We start from the raw sequence: 18,266 nt of genomic DNA, 5'->3' as shown, positions 1-18,266 counted from the left end.
ATATTAGCATTATTCATAATAGCCAAGACTTGGAAACAACTTAAGTGTCCACTGACAGATGAATGGATAAAGAATATGTGATACATACTTAAAATGAATATCATTCATCTATGAGAAAGAATGAAAGACTGACATTTGTGACGACATGGATGAAACTTGAGGGCATTACGCTAACTGAAATAAGTCAGACAGAGAAAAACAAATATTGTATAATCTCACTTATATGTGGACTCTAAGAAAGCTGAACCCAAAGAAACAGAGAGTAGAATGGTGGTTTCCAGGAACTGTGAGGTAGAGAAAAGGAGGAAATATTGGTCTAAGGGTATAAACATCTAGTTATAAGATGAATAAGTTCTGGGAATTTAATGTATGGTGATTATAGACAACAAAACTGTATTCTATACTTGATTGTTGCTATGAGATAGATATTAAACGTTCTCACCACAAAAAAACAAAAAGATAATTATGTGAGGTGATGGATGTGTTAATTAACCTTATTGTGGTAATCATTTCTCAATTCATATGTGTATCAAATTATCACATTGTACACTTTAAGCTTAAACAATGTTATATGTCAATTATATCTCAATACAGTTGGAGGGAAAAAGACAGGTTTCAAAAGAAACTCCAATACCTTAAAGTTTCTGAATTATATATAAATGTTGAAAGAAAATTTTTCGTGCATATGTTTTAAGTGATTTGCTTTCTTGAGTTCTTAAGATCTAGGTCAGAGGTTAGAAAGTGGAGTGCCCACTTACGCTTATCCTAAGAGAGTAGGTAGGTGTATGTTTTTGTTAGTCATGACTGCTCCCCTTCTACTTTCAAACTCACTAATTCAAACATCTCAGATTCTGATCACAACTTCCAGTCTTTTCAGCTAGTCCAATAAATAGCTTGCTGTTTATCTTCTGTATTTTCACCCTATCTGTAAACCCCTTCCTCGATTCACTTATCCTCCTGTCAAATTTAGAGTTCATTGCTAACAATTTCAATCATTATATTACCAGTTCTCACAACTTCTTTGTTCCTTCGCCTGTTTATTATATCTATCTGGCAAAGGGTTGCCTTTATTTCTATATGAAATGATATATCTGCCTTATATGTTCTTGAAACCAAGCAACTGGGTGCTGCTGGAGCAAATCACACAAACGCAAATTGCTGTCATTATAAAGTTATGGTCGCTTTCCTCAACTGTGCACTGAACACTGCGGAGCAATTCTATTGTAAGATTTTATTGAACTCTCACTTCCACACTGCATGCACATTAGCTTTTCACACCTTCTTTACTCTCCTCAATCCATAAGACCTCCGCCTCATCCCCTCATTTGCGGCAAACATTCTCACCTCCTACTTCAGAGAAAATATGCCAGGAGGTTGAAACTCCCTTAACTTTCCTTCGGCAGACGTCCATATCTACTGCAATTCTACTCCTATACCGGCTTCCTCTCCTGTTGCAGGTGTTAAGGTGCCCCTGCTTCCCTTCAAGGCCTCAACTGCCTCCTGTATTCTGGATCCTACCCTCTGCCATCTTTTCAGAAGACTTGCCCCTTTAAGTACCCTTCTCACTTGTCTCTCTTCAACCTCTCCTACCCTTCTAGGTATTCCATGAGACATATTCAGGTCTTTTTCTCACCTTAAAAAAAATTCTTTGACCTCACATTTCATTCCATCTATGGTCCTACTCTCTCCTTCCCTTTATAGTCACATCTTTTTAAAGGAATAATCTACCCTTAACGTCTCCATTTCCTCACCTCATATGCATTCCTTAATCTACTCAGGTTTAACTTCTGCTGCTATCGCTCTACTGAAATGACCATTGCTAAAGTTACCAATGACTAGGAGGCCACATCATTGAAACACTTTTGCCAGGACAGTAGGCTTCAATTAGAACAGGACTGGGAAAACTGGGGCACAAGGTTTCTTTATCCAATGATCTACTTGTTGCTAAGTCTAATAACATTTTATCTCCATCTTACTTAACTTCTTAGTAGCATGCAATTGGCCACTCTCCTTTGTTTCTAAAATATGTCCTTAATCTTCTTTTTGTTTTTTGGCAGGGAAAGATTCGCCCTGAGCTAACATCTGTTGCCAATCTTCCTCATTTCTTTTCCTCCCCAAAGCTCCAGTGCATGGTTCTATATCCTAGTTGTAAGTCCTTCTAGTTCTTCTATGTGAGCTGCTGCCACAGCATGGCAACTGACAGACAGGTGGTGTGGTTCCACGACCAGGAAACAAACCCAGGCCGCCAAAGTGGTGAAAGCACCAATCTTTAACTACTAGACCATTAGGGCTGGCTCTCTCCTTCCATAATCTTCTGAGAAATCCCTCTTACCATTCCTTCTTAGTCCACTAGTCCATTTCATTCTCATTTCCTTGAACATTAGATACTGGAGTTCCTCAAAGCTTAGTTTTAGACACCATTCATTTCCTAGTCTATACTCTGATTATATAACTCCACCAATTTCCATGGCTTGGACTTTCGTACCTACATCAATGACTTTCAAAATTACACATCCAGCCTAGACTTCTCCTCTGAGCATCACAGATGCAGCAAACTTCCTAGGTGACAATTCCAGTGGGAAATTTCACGTGTATACTGAGACACAAGGGTGCTCCAGACAGGCAAATAATTTGGCACTCCTTTTAATTAATATTCTTTAAATATTTGTTAATCATTTTTTCATGAGGGGAAGAAGAAACTGTTTACTAAGAAAATTATTATGCAGAAGCATTTATTTACTAAATTATCATATCCAGATGTTTTGAAAGACATCAACAAAACTCTCTCACATTTGGTAGTTATTTTTGCTGTTTCCAAACTTTCCCAACACATTATTAGAATTAATAAAAAATTCAAAGGGATTTAAATATAAGTATTAACATTGGCTAGTTCGGAAACACCAAGATTCTCCATGGCATTGAGGCCAGATTCTCATTATTACTTCTCTGTGGTCACTATTAATTGAAAAGTTGAAGTACTCTGACCACTCTGTTAATTTCTTATCAAACACACTGAAGAAATATTTGAAGAAAATTTAGGATAATAGAAATAAGAAGCAGTGCCTTTAACATGGGTTACAGAACAACGTGGAGACATTTGAATCTTAAAATCTAGTTTCCATGGGATAAAAAACAGAGAAAAATTTTTACTACCAGGAAAATGTATACACAGGCACATATACAAAAAGGTCTACTCTTATTGAGTATATACTCTTTCCCAGAGTTTTCATATAAGTATGGTAATAAAAAGCCCAAGTTTTGTCACAAAGATCTGGGTTCCATATCCCATGTTATCACTTATGAATGGTTATACTTTGGACAATTCTCTTTTTAATTTTCCTAAGGATCATTTTTGCCTTGTGTAAACAGGGAACAGTAGATTGTATAAATGGGGTTGCTGAGAGATTTAAAAGAGTTATGTAAAGCACTTGATACAGTGCCTGGCACATAGCTAATACAATAAGCTTTATCACCATCATCAACTTACATTATCTCTGGATCTGCTTTAATTTTCATTTCATTTCACGTGCATCTTCAAACCACTTGACATGATAAAGATTAGCATCCCCATTTTAGATGGGGAAATGAGGCTTGAGGTAATCCAGCTAATAATTGACAAAAGGGGGGGTTGAACCCATGTTATGTCTACCAGTGGAGGCGCTGCATTCTCCACAGTGCTACACATATACGTGTAAACTGTCCTGATTTAGGAACTGAGGTTTTTTTTTTTTCCAGAGGAACTTGCACACACCTTTGCTCACACAAATTCCCAGATCTACTGACACATTTGGTCAAAACAGGAATTTTCTGTGCCAATGGAATAGAGAATTTGGGCTAGGGAGATTCATGTGTCAAGGTATACATACCAGTATGTCATTGAGAAGCAAGCTACTGATACATATATGAATATATACAAATGTCTGTGGCATTAGATCTATATTAAAGCATACTTCTCTAGTGTTAATAATACACTATTCAAATTCAAGCAACAATTACCATGCAAAATTATAAAAGTAGACGGAAATACTTTTATTACTTTGAATTTTTTACTTTGCTGTAATCCTTTTTAAGGTCCTAGTTTTCATCAGTTTTTAATCTTCTGTGCAATCTTAAATTTCCCAAGAGAATTCATCTGTAGTAAAGGATGCTCCGCTTTGTTGAAAAATAGAAGAACATTATATAATTGTGGCATCGTTTACATAACTGGAGCTGCTGAAGCTTGCTTCTAACACAGGGCAAAGCCTCAAGAAAGTCTTTTTAAATGTGCAGCAGACAATATTATCAATAAAGAAACAAACCTGTACCCACAATACCTTCCTGCCAGGAAAGAGTTGAGATAATTACACTTCTTTTCTGAGCCATATAGATCATATACTGCAAGGCAGTATTTAATGCCACTTAAAATTGTAATCACAAGTTACTGCATGCATAATTTTATTGTCACCGGTCCAAAAGTAGTTAAATTTTTCCAAGGTAATATGTGTTTTCATGTATACATTCATCCTGTATAACCTGGAATTTTAGTGGATAGATAAGAAATAGATTACTTGTGTTTATTTCATGTCTGGACAATCTGTTTAAATATTTGCGTTTCATTGGCACGTTGGTTTAATAAAAATTTCAGTGCATGACTTTTTCTGTGCTAAGGCAAACTCTTTCAAACAACACTGAGACCAGAGGCGTAAGTAGACAAAACAGAGACTTTTGCTAAGCAATGCCAGATCTACTCTTGCAATACAAATGGTAAACATACAACAAGGAAGAACACCTTTCAGCCCTCCTGAAGGTATTCTTAATTACACGTTAAAGCTCCCTGCATACTTCATCACTTCAGTGCTTGCCTGGAGACCTATAAAACCATCAGAGAGTAACATTTTGCAAATCGAGCGGAGAACACTTAGGCATGTTACATCAAATCAAACTGCCTTGCAGGGAGTTGTTTTGGAAAGATGGGGTTCCAACCTGTCATGTTAAAGTGCTCAACCATCCTCCGATTTGCTATGAAAATGCATGTTTGGCAAAATGTATGAAGCAGACTTCTGAGAATTTTGAGACTAATAATACCTTTTACATATGCATGAAAACACTTATCTTGCTATTTTGATGCTCTTTGCACTCAAACAAGAGAGAGCTTTGCTTGGTGTTTAAGAACAGAATCTGGAGTTAACTTGAGGATGAAGTTCAGCTTTACCACCTTTCACTTGCGTGGCTTTGAACAAACTTCTTGCCTTTTCACAGTCTTCATCTCCAGAAGCTGTTTCTTGTTTCATGGGGAAAAATATAATATTATCTACCTCTTAAGGTGATCATGAAGAATACGAGATGATTAAAAGCTTTTAGCGGAGTACCTAATTATAAGTGCTCCATAAATGTCTGTTGAAAGGAAGGAAAGGATGAAGCTAGAGAGGAGGGAGGGAGGGAAAGGAAATTTGATTCTAAGTTTATGCATAACCAGAGGGTGTAGCAGTTGGAGAAAGGATTAATTGCGAAAGGTAGAACACGAAGAAGCAACAGGTAAGCAAAAAATAACTGTTGTGAAAAATAGGCTATCTAAATATTTCATACTCTCATAAAAATTACATAGCTCAACCATGAAGTTTTAGTAACTGGACAAATTTAACGTTTTTACTATGTCTTCTTTTTGTTTTTTTAATAGTTTTTTTTTCTGTTAAGCAGATCTAGAAGATGCCAATTAATCTCGAAGTTGTATAAAGCAGGAGAGGGTGAGGCTGATTATATAAAAGAATACACCTAAAATTATGCTAAGTTTTTTCTCTGCTTGGCAAAATTATCATAGTAGGTGTCTGGCATTAGTTTCCTACACCTCGTCACAGACAAGCACCAAAGGAATCCCCAAACAGCCAGGTACTGTTTTACTTTGCTCTGACAACAGTTGAAGTTTTGGTGCCTCCTGTTTCTTCTCAACTGGGAAGGACATTCGTTTCTACCCAGCTCAAAGGATATCTCCCTTGCACTAGAATGTGCATTCTGCCATTAAATTTAAAACCATCTTGACATGTTGTTATAATACCTCGTGGATGTGGAAAGTTTATTGTGACCTAATGTGAAACGAGGGAAAAGGTGTGATCTGGCTGCCCCTTAATGTGTTGTTACACTGGCACAACAAATCACACGTTCTTAGTTGGAGCCCTAAAGCCAATACACTTGTTAAGTGCTTTTCTTCTTACTATCCTTTTGCATGCTGCTAAGTTGTGTTGTCATTATTGTTAAAGATAATTGGGCTTGGGAACTATTTTGCCCTCAGTCCTTCCCATACAACCGATTTCTGCAGTGGAATTCCAACCACGGCAGAGTGCCTGAAGATCTCATTTGATAGGAAAAAAGTCATCGGGAACATTTTAGCTTTTAAAGATAAGTTTTACGATGTTTCTGCAATGCTATAAAGGATCCCCAATATGGTAACCACTGAGGACTTACTAGATGGCAACACTGTGCTTGGTATTTTACCTAATTATGTTTTATCTTCAGACAACCTTGTTAAAGATGATATCATGATGAGAAAATTAAGTTTAAGAGATGTAACTTACCCAATGTCATAGAGAAGGCGAAAAGTAATTCTAGGTTTTGAATCCCACCTGAGTAAAAAGTTTGAGGAATGAATTTATTCAATAATAGTTTCATGGGCAAATTCTTTATTTCACCAGACAGGTTTTGGGCACCTAGGCTGAGCAGGACATTGTCCTGGCCCTGGGAATACAGCAGAGAAGTGGCTGGAGAAACAGTCCCTGCACTCATGGAGTTCCCAATCAACCAAGGAGACAAAATGCTTAAACATCATATTTAACAAGACAAAGATATTCCCTGTGTAAGTGTCCAAAGGGTCTCCCTCTCTCTGACAGTCAAATGGGAAATAGCCCATTTTCCCATTCCACCTCCCCACTCCCCAAATAAGAGAAACAGAATCTTGCTGGAAGAGAAGAAAGACAAATCTACATTAAAATATATGTACTTTTAATTGTTATTCTCAAATATATTATTATTACAAAAGGTAATGTATAAAAACATATAAGTAAACAAGCAATTCTAGATTGAATGTCCATGCGCCCACAACTCAGGCAAAGAGTTACCCTTTAAGAATGCAGACTGGTTCAATCACTATGGAAAACATTATGGCGATTCCTTAAAAAATTAAAAATAGAACCAGTATATGATTCAGCAATTCCACTTCTGGGTATATATGCAAAGGAAATGAAAACAGGATTTCCAAGAGCTGTATGTACTTCCATGTTTATTGCAGCATTATTTATGACAACCAAGATATGGAAACAATTTAAGGGCCCATCAATGGATGAATAGATAAAGAAGATGTGGTATATATATATATATATATAAAATGGAATAATATTTAGCCACAAGAAAGGAAGACATCCTGCCATTTGCAACAACATGGACTTGAGCATATTATGCTAAGTGAGACAAATCAGACAGAAAAAGATAAGTACTGTATGATGCCTTTTATATGTAGAATCTAAAAAGCCAAACTCGTGAAAAGAGAAAGTAAAATGATGGTTCCACGGGATAGGAATGGGGGATAGGGCAGATGTTGTTTAAGGGTACAAACTTATAATGAGTGGTAAATAAGCCCCAAGGTCTAATGCACAGAGTAGTGAATATAGACAACAATATTGTATTATAATCATCAAACTTGCTAAGAGACTAGAATTTAATTATTTCAACCACTAAAAAGAAAAGATAATTATGTAATGTGATAAAGGTGCTAATTATTGCCACAATGGCAGTCATATTACAATTTATACATGTATCAAATTAATGTGTTGTACACCTTAAATGTACACAATGTAATATGTCAAATATATTTCAATAAAGAAAAAAGAGTACTCCTTGCAAGCTGCATTGAAAACGGTGTTATTTTCGTGAATGGAAGTTATAACCATTTTGTAATGCACGTAGAGAAGCGTTTTAGCACCCTTGCAATAAAGATGTTTCTAAGAATGCTAAAAAAATTTTAAAAAGAAAAACTCAAGATTCAATCTGCTCATTCTTGATGTGTCAGAGAAGTCAGAGTCAGCTGAAATTCTGAAACAATGATTCACAGAATCATGCTGCTTGCAAGTAAGAATTAATAACTACTTATAACTGACTATAAGTAATAGCTTATATTTAACTTAACTTACAGTTAATAATATATTTAACTTATTCTATTTAATCATAAATTATACTATTCATTATGAGTAAATCAGAGCCTGTCAATAACCAGGGTTCCTTTTAAAAGTTCTAGCTGATTCATACGGAACTTTACTTGGTAGCACAAATGTTAAATGTTCTAACCAAAGCTAAGACAGAGACAGCAGTTCATTAGCGATTTGTGTAGAAAATTAGAGCAGAGCCAGAGTGTGTGGCCAGCCCAGGGCTGGAAGCTGAGAGGAGCTGAAAGAAAATGTTCCTAGCCTGAGTTATGTAACCCAGTAAAAAAATTACGGATCGTAAGTCCCAGTTGATGCTGAGAATCTGTCCATTCATGGCATGGAGTAAGTTATTCAATGACGTTAACCCATGTAACTACAGCATTAAAGAAACAAACAATAAAGCAATTCATTCAAAATTAAGAAAAACATGGATGATTGTTTAGATGTTATTTTCAACAATTCACTCATAGGCACTTAAAATCTGTTCTATTTCCTATGACAAATAATGTTACTGTCTTATGAATAAACAGTTTAATCTTAGGCAAGCTCCTTTTGCTCTAATTTATGGCATCTGGTTAAAAAAAATCCCAAAGCAGCCAGGGAGCTGAGTCACAGATGTCAGTGCCAGGTGGTAGCAAAAGTAAGAGCTCTGACTTCAGAGTTAGGGAAGATTTGTCATGATGTGATAAAAAGAACGGATATTGCAGACTTCATAAGTGACGGAAAGAGCCAGAATCTCAGAAAACTCAAGGTAGAGATAAGTCAACTTCTGCTGGGTGTTGCATGTTCAAAGTTCCCTCACTCTTCAGCAACCATCCAGACACCCACATGTGTCCTCCTTTTCTGTGCCTGTGACCCCAAATGAACTTTATCTCCAACAACCTCCCCCTCCTTCCACTATGCCACCCTACTCAAAGCTCCCTTTTGGCAAGCTGGAAGAGAAAGACTTTCACAATTTGAGTTTTGTGAGTTGGGTGCACTTTGCAGTAACAGCACTCTCTTCCCACATTTATGCAGGAGCTTAAAAAATGTTATCAGGTCTCCATTCTTTGATGCTGGCCCCATTCACAGAGGGCCTCTTTCCACAAAATGGCCCCCAGCAGGTACAGGGTTGCACAGTTGTTGATGGCCACAACCTCAAAAGGAGCTTCTTCTCTCCCCAGCATCCCTAACCATTCCTGGAGAAGGATTCTGATTGGATGAGACTGTGTGTCATGCCTGAACCCTATGGCTGGGGAGGGAAGTGGGGCATGCCTCAATTTGGGGCACCACTAGGAGGGAAAGAGCACCTTCCAAAAGAAAAGAGGGAAGGAATCTGTTGTCAGAAGAGCAAGGGTTCAGAGCTCAAAAAAGCCAGTTCCAGGAGGCAGTTTGAAAGGAAACCATTGGAGAGTTAGGGAACTAACATTCCCTCAGTGACTCAGATCACAAGAAGGCAATGAGAACACATTAACGTATTCTGCAAAAGATAGTGCTTGGTAACTACCTTTTACCAGATGGTTGGTTATCTTTGGGATAAAGGACAGTGAGGCAACCAAGAGGTTAACAACAACAGGAAGTTACTAGTACCCCTAAAGCAGTTGGGAGAAGGTGGTATTACTAGTGCCTAGAAGCCAATTAGCTTGACAGGAATGGAGACCCACAGAAAGTAGCCATGTGGCAGAAGCTACTGCCATGGAGGAGGTGCGGTCATAATGGAGATGCTTCCTATAGTGGAGAAATGTGGGGAGATGTAACATGGTTTCTCTCTTCCTTCCTCCCTCCAATCTCCCTCCAATGTATCCCATTAGCTGAATGAAATCAGAAGTACCTGACAAATGTATAAGTTTATGTTCTCTGCGAAGTAGATGTCAAGATGGATTTAGAAGCACAAGACGCTTAGTGGAAGTAACACCTATAAAAGATAAAGGAGAGAAGGAAAAGAAGTAGCAGGGAAAACCTTCAGACCCAATGCTAAAACAAGGCCCATGAAAGGAGAGGGGGCAGATCAGAGCACTGTGCAGTAGGTCCCTCAGACCATCATAGAGTTTTGAGAAAGTCTCAAGTTCAACAGTCTGATCCAGCATATAGATTCCCCATAGAGGGGACTTGTGTCCCCACTGTGCTCACTCATTGACTAGTGGCTGCCTAAGTAACAAGGGACGTTAGCACCAAAGCTGGAGTAGATTCTGAAGGCACCACAGCTGGATACCCTCGCTCCCCAAACTCCTTGTGGCATGTTGTCTCTTGAAGGGAGGAATGCGCATCTTATCCTCTGTGGCTGCTTCAACGAGAGAGTCTGCTGTGTTCAATCCCAGAAACACAGAGCAGAGCAAGAGGAGAGAAAGGAACGGATCTAAAAGCAAACAAGCTAACGACTGGCACATGAGTAAAGAAAGTATCCATTTGAGTAATTGCATTCAATAATTGTGGTATATAATGTTTTACCATGCCCAGATCTGGGAGCATTGATCTAGGATTAAAGCTGTCTAATAACTCTTTTTAAGAAGTCAACTCTTCATTAAATAAAACAAATTTTATGCTTAAGAATGTTAAGAACTCACATAAGCAACTTAAAAAAGAAAGCTGTATCATGGACTAAAGAACACACAGCTGGAGCAAACCTCACAACTCCTGATTCAGGCTACTCCTTTTGTAGATGTTGAAACAGCCTCAGATAGATTGAGTGAGATGCCCCAATTCAGAAAACTAGTTTGTGAAAGAATCAAGGCTAGAATGCCAATTTTTTGACTCTTGCAAGATGCCTACATCAGAGATATGGTAATGTTCAGCTTAATGTAAATGCCACTGCTTGATAGTTCTACACAACAGAAACTAGACAATTGTGTATTTACATATATGACCGTATGAGAGGGGAAAAAAGAAACGAAGACTTCCTTAAGCTGACTTCATTAAATGTGAAATTAAAAGCAACCAGCCCCCAGAATAAATGAACATATCCACTTTAGCACTTTGGCAGGTTTAACAAATCCCTAATAATTTATAAAGTTATTAGGTTGAAAAGTGTCAGCCTAGGCACAATCTACTAATTGACACATTTTTGACTTTTGAAGCTGCTGTATATACATGTATAAATATACTTGAAGTCGTTTTCTCATGAAGAACAATGGCATAACAAAGTCATATTAAAAAGTCTCAGATTGAGAGTAATTTGTATAAATAGTTGTAATAAAACTTCAAGTTAATTGTCTCTGTTGGGATTGTGGTACCACACGATTATAGTCTCCTTGAAGATTTCTAAATGTATGCCATGTTACTTATCCTTTGCTGGATAAGCACTGTGGTTTTATTACTGCTTAACTGTTATAAAATGTTGGATTGTAAAATGTCAATCGAACAATATATTTACTTACGAATAGTTACTCCCTGGAATGTTGCAGTTTAATCAGAGTCCTCTAAAGACAGACTACAGAGCATTATTTAAAGCTGTCTTCGAAAAACTGCCTCCTGAAGCTACTTAAACACGCACATGCATTATCATCTGCAAAATATGACTAGGCCTTGTGTAAATCCTCATGCATTAAATTTTGCTACAAAAAGTATACAAGGACATAAAAGGGTAAAGTTACAGAACTAAAATTGGATCAGCGTCTGTGAGGCAGTGTTATTTTAACTTTGCTTTATTTTTTGAAGGATAATTTGCAGACCTTGCTGAGTGAAGTACTTAAGAAAGAAACCGAAAGGAAATGACAGAAAAGTGTAGACACAGTTCAAAGTCATAAGAAATTAAAAAAGCATTTTGCAAATATACATCCACTGCAACCCAATAAATAAATATGTATGTAATGATTATCAATTTATGAAAATACTTTACAGATTCTCTCTCTGAGCAAACGCCACACAGACAGATCAGAATTATAATTTCTCTGTCTGAAAGGCTGATGAAGAGTTAAAAACACTGCATTTGTCCTTAAAAATAAATTCAGAAAGTAGTAATATTTAGAATAACAGCCAGGCAAATCATGCCATAAAATGTTTAATAAGATGGAAAATTCGTTTTAATGCACAGTTTTAAAGTAACTTCCAAACGTATACTTTCATAATATTCTTTCCACTTCAACTAAGACTCTAAGATATCTCAGTGTTAAAAATATATTTGGTGCACCAAGATTTAAGTATATGGTCATATTTTACCAAAAGTATTTAGGTGAGCTTAGATGTATTTTAAGCATACAATTTTATATTTCAAAGATGATAGGTAAAATTCTGGGTATCTTGTTGGTTTTTACACGAGAACAGGAGTATTAATGGGAAAAAAATGAAAGCCTTCAGTGATTTATAAATGGTGAGAATGCTTTTTCCAAAGGTCTATCTAGGTCAAATGTGTAATACAGTTTTAAATTCCACATTGGGCTCTACCCAGCTCTACTAAATATCCAACAAATCACAATAATAAGGTTTCTACAGTCCTAATGTTTGAAAAATTGAAATATATTTTCATTTTTGTAAGATTTTGTATGTTTAAAAAAAAAACACCTCTTATCTTATCATTTCCTTCCAATTTATAATTTGATTTATTCTTTTCCACATAAAGTGTTGCAACTGAGCTTTACTGTAGCAGTGCTAGCACATTTCCATCCTTTGATGGTTGGTACTTTATCTGGGTCATTGAGTATATATTTTCTCCTTTTTGATTGAGTATAACCTTTGGATATGCCGAGGGGGAATTCTAGCTCCATTCTACCTCTTTCCTCCTGGTTCCTTCACACCATCCCTTAGGAAGAAGACAGCTGCTATGACAAATCAGGTTTAAGAGCATTTTATTTTTTGCTATGTCTAAAGAGCTAGGGGTGGCTAGGCAGTCACCCTGTCAAGTTAAATGTTAGCATATTAAATGTTAGCACGCAGGCATGAAAATTTCAGATGATTTCATGAGATGAAGGAAGAGAACCTTAGGGACAGCTCTTTCCTGGGATTTGGTGTGTCCTCTCTACTCTTGCACTTCAAGATTTCAGTGGCAGAGTAGTTGTATCAATTAAGACAATCTAGGTTACAACGTCATGATAAAAATTCCCCAAGTCTTGGTGGCTTAAACAACAAAAATGTGTTTCTCACTCATGCTACGTCCCCAGTGCAGGTCATTTTGGCAGCAGAAGTAGATGGCAAAATCAGGACCACTCATCTGTAAAACCAGGACTTTAAGCCACTTGCCATGCACTTCTATTTTATTATGAATATTAATTCTACATTTAAAGTGTCAGTCTACATGAGAATGGAGATACAATTGTTAAACACACACACAGCTATTATAGTTAGAGACAGTGTTTAACAATATCAACTATAAAGCACAAAGACATCTTCGAAGTTCTCCAATAGAAAATCATTTTGTTGGTGAGAGTCAGACTAAAAGTTGGTCTTTCTTTTAAAAAGAATTGAGATAGAGTCCAACTCACTACCTCAGGGCCAATAGAAAACAGAAGCAGCATCCTCTGCTCAGCAGAGTTCAGAAAGCCGTAAAGCTTCACATATTTAGATAACAAGATCATTCCCAGGTGGGGGGTAATTGACAGAAAGCATTTTGAAGAGCTGTGCATACTAAGCAGTTATAATAAGGATTTGATGGGTATTTGGTTTTCATTGAGTATAGGATTATTTAATTTCTTCTTTATATCTTTCAATGTTTTTCAAGTACTCTAAAACAGAAATGCATTTTTTTAGAAGAAATAAAATAAGCAAATGATGAATCCTCTTATTTAAAAATTTTAATGCATTTTAAGGATCCCAATAGAAGGAAATAACAGTTAAATATAAAATGGCATGGGGCATGAAGAAAAGAGTCTGTAGAATTTGGATGGAGAGAGAAGAGAAGAAAGAGAATTCCCTTATGCAAACAAGAGTTTTCACAAAATCCCTTGGTCAAGTATGATTAGAAGGTTATGTCTGGGACCACCTGGTGACATAGTGGTTAAGTTTGCGCACTCTGCTTCTGCACCCTGGGGTTCACAGGTTTGGATCCCAGTGCAAACCTAGCACTGCTCATCAAGCCATGCTGTGGTGGCATCCCACATACTAAATAGAGGAAGATTGGCACAGACGTCAGCTCAGCAACAATCTTCCTCAGCAAAAAGAGGAAGACTGGCAACAGATGTTAGCTCAGGGCCAATCTTCTTCACAAAAGAATTAAATTAAATTAATAAAAGAAAGTGTCTCCACCATATATAACATGTGATAGCCAGAATTAAATTAAATTAAATAAAGAAGAGTGATCTCCACCATATATAATATGTGATAGCCTATAAGCATTTATGTTTCTAGTAAAGCATAGCAAAAATGTCAATAATTTCAATTCCATTTAGTTGTTCTATCTTTTACAAAAATAATTTGTTGTCTTTTGTAAAATTATAAATTAACAAACTCCATCCAGGTAGTGTTACACATTGTGCTTTAGATCAGTTGGACCCAAATTTATAGTTATAGCCAAAGTCTGGAGCTCATATGATGATGACACGGGGAAAGAGAGAGACCTAGTTTCTGCCCCTTGGCAGTATCTTGGAAAATGACAAGCTTTCAAAAGGAAATGATTGTGAGTTTATGAAAAGGCTGGGCCCTAGACATCAAGGGTTGCAGTATCAGCAATGATTCCTTTGCTCAAGCTTGGCCTGAGAGCAGCAGAGCAGCGTCTTGTCAAGGAGCAGTACAGGCATGACAGGAAAGACATCTATTATCTAAGTCAAGAGCTGAAGATGAGGGCCTTTCGTCTATTTTAATGGTACCACATAAGCCTCCAAAGTCCTCATGTGCTTCTAGAGAGGGGAGACTCCTCCCTCCAACAATATATGAGTTTGAATTTCCTGACTCCACAGGAAGAGTAGAGATCCCAGCAACAGATTTTACTCAATAAAAGGAAACGTGACATTTCTTACACAGGATTTCACACGGTAAGATTTTTACCTGCTTTGTTTGTCTGGATATTTACTCATTTATTCATTCGAGATTACTTACTGTGCATTAGGCATGCTATTCGATGCTGGATATACAGTTGTAAACAAACCAGCCATGTTCCCTGATTTCATGGAACTTAAGGCTTATGGGAGGAAAAGAAAACAATTAAATAGATATATTGTTTTTTTTGAAGGAAAGGAAGATGGGGTCATGGGAGAGAATAGGAAGGAAGACCTATTTTAAAATGGGAGAGAGCATTCATTGATATCTAAGTAGTGTACTAGTGATGTAAAGAGTGAGGGGGGAAATGGGCAAATAGAAGCAAGAGCCAGGAGGTAGGAAAGAGCTTGGCACATTGCGGAACATAACAGAGGCCAGTGTGACTTGAGAACAATGAACAAGGAGCACAGGGGTATGAGATGTGGTTGGAGAGGAGGCAGGGCCTGAATCTTGCAGGGATTTGTAGGTCATGCTAAGTATTTTGGTCTTTATTCTAAGCATGAAGGGAAGCTTTTAAAAGATTTTAAGTAGAGAGGTGTGTGGGATTGGAGAAATGCTTTTAAATGATCATTCTGGTTGCAATGAGGAGAATGGAAATGAGGAAGATTAAGAAGGCAAATGAGTCGGCCTTCTGGCAGTGCAAATTTGGACACACATGTAGGCAAGAGGTAATAATGGTGTGGACCTAGGAAGTGGTCAGGAAGATAGGAACATCTACTTTGGAGATAACATTGACCAGAGTTGGAGAAGGCTTTAATCCTGGAGTCGGGCAAGTGGACCAGGAGGAAGATGATGCCCATTTTTTTCACTTGGCCAATGACAGACAGTGCCATTCACTGGGAAAGTTGGATTTGGAAAGGAATTGGGGTGCTCAGGGGTGGGGAAAAAGAATATGTTTGGGGCCGTGGTAAGTTTGAGATCCTTGTGAGGCTTCATGTTTAAATATCCGGATGACCTTTAGTCTTACTATCCCAGAGCGCAAATTAGATTTCTGGCTAGAGGTCTAAATCTGAGAGCCTTGAGATAAATGTGATATTTACAGCAATGAGTGTTGATGAAATCATCTAGAAAAAGGGAGGAGAAAAGGAATATATGTGGAATGTCAATCTCAACACAAACCTATCTATAATCTGAATTTCCAGGGAAAGAGAATGCAAATTGGGGGTCATTTTAATATAATTCCAATAAGTTAAACCAAAGAGTTTAGACTAACACAGAAGAGGAAAATCTATTATTGACCTTGGTCCACAGATTTGCTTAATCACAAATACTTCCTTTGCCATGGATGTCAATGTCATTAACAAAACTCCAAAGGATTTTCTAGGAATCAGGGCATTTAAGAAGTAACTTGATTAGCTGATCCACTGGGGAGTAAATGATAACTAACCATGATAATCGACTCAAATTGATTATTACTTTCTTGTGCACTGTTAAATAAAGTGTTAAATTAAATTTTCCTTTTCAGATTTAGAGTATTGGCTATGTTTTCTGGCTCAGAAAGGTTATTAAGATACAGGAAAGATTTTATTTTCAGAGTAGAAGTGAATTAGATATAGGAGAATTTCTCAGGCCAAAAGAGTTTATTTAGGAAGTTAAAATATTATTGCTGAGTATAAACATTATTATGTTAACTACTATCTTCAAGGTATTTAGTGTCTATAAAAACCTTTCCAAGTTTCTCAAGGGTACTTCCAGACAGAGCTGTACCTCTATTTTTGAGGAAGTTTTAGGCAGACAACTTCAGAACTCTCAAACTCTGAGCCAGGAAATCTCTCAGGAAAGAAACCTCCCACTGCATTTGTCATATTGAAATCCAACTACGCCCAGAGAAAAGATAAAGAAACACAATTAACGGGAGAATATGTTTACATTAGCACCTGTGTATTACAAAGGGGCTTAAACATTACATAGTTAAAACTTACAAGTTTTTTTCTTGGAAATCTGAAGAGCAGCACACAGTGAAAGTAAAACGAATGAAAAAACCTTGGCGTTTTAGAAAATGAATTCTAACTCATGAAAATATAAAATCAGTACCATCTTAATGGATCAGTTTCCTATAACATGACCTTCTCTTATATAAAACATATTCTACCTAATTGCCACCTAACACATGGCTACAAATATGATGGGCATTTATGTATTACAAACAGTCTCAAGCTATATCTCCATAAAAGGCGAAAACTCCTGGAAAAAATTAAATCAGAATATATGAGTGTTAATAAAGCTCTTTTTAAAGTAATAAATGTGGGTGGATTATTTCAGTTGAATCTATTTCTTGAATTGGCTTATTGTTTTTTAAGACAATGGAAGCTTTAACAAAGTGACAAAGTTAAGACAGTTCAGTTTGTAGACCAATTAGGTTTTACATTTGAAGGTCCCCCATGTTTAGAGAAGCAGGCAGGTTTTCATTTGACAAATGTCACTTTGATTTTGAAAATGAACTTAAATGTCAAAGACACAATGCTGGGGATTGCATCCTGAAAACCACAACCTCAGACTTTATCCTTAGACTTAAACAAAAGCCTGGCCAAGGCTTAAAGGACAAAGGTGCCAAAGCCCTGTGTCGGGTCCTCCTTGGCTCTCACCAAGCCTGTTGCAACAGCTTCCTAAGAGATTTTCATTTTCCCTGAGAACTATGCTTTTTTCAGAATTTAGCTCTGGTCAAACATCTCAAGCTTTCTGATCTTGCTCTTTTGTTTAACCAGGGAGCTCAGCAAGGATTGACCAGGTGCTACATTTTCACTTGTTGATATCTTATCCAGCCTTCAAAGTTCTGCACAAAGAATAAATGTCTCAGATTCTTTGCTGTTAGAAATAATTTTCCTGGTGCTTCCATGTAAATATCATCAAGAGCAGGAGCTTTTATTGAAGACCTACTGTGTGCCAGGGACTGTGCTAGCCACAAGTGTTAAATGCTTCTTCTAATTAACAAAAATCTTTGCAAGGAAGATATTACAATCCTCATTTCCTAGGAAAAGAAAGCTGAGTCATGAGGATATGAGTCATGATTATTACGTGACTGAAAGAAAAATAACTTTCTGCCCAAATTTACTTGGTTAGTAAAGCATGAGAAGTATTCAGAACAAGAGCCTGCCTCCATGTTCCAGCCACTTCCCTCTGTAGTTGGCCTGGGTTGGCATTCTACTGGATGACAGGCTTCTTCCGGGCAGAAATTGAGCTTTATTTATCTTCTTATCCTCCAGTATTTAGCACAGC

Source organism: Equus przewalskii, chromosome 29 (assembly GCF_037783145.1).
Source record: "Equus przewalskii isolate Varuska chromosome 29, EquPr2, whole genome shotgun sequence".
Lineage (NCBI taxonomy): Eukaryota > Metazoa > Chordata > Mammalia > Perissodactyla > Equidae > Equus > Equus przewalskii.
The sequence above is the reverse complement of the archived record's forward strand: the minus strand, read 5'-3'. Positions refer to the sequence as shown.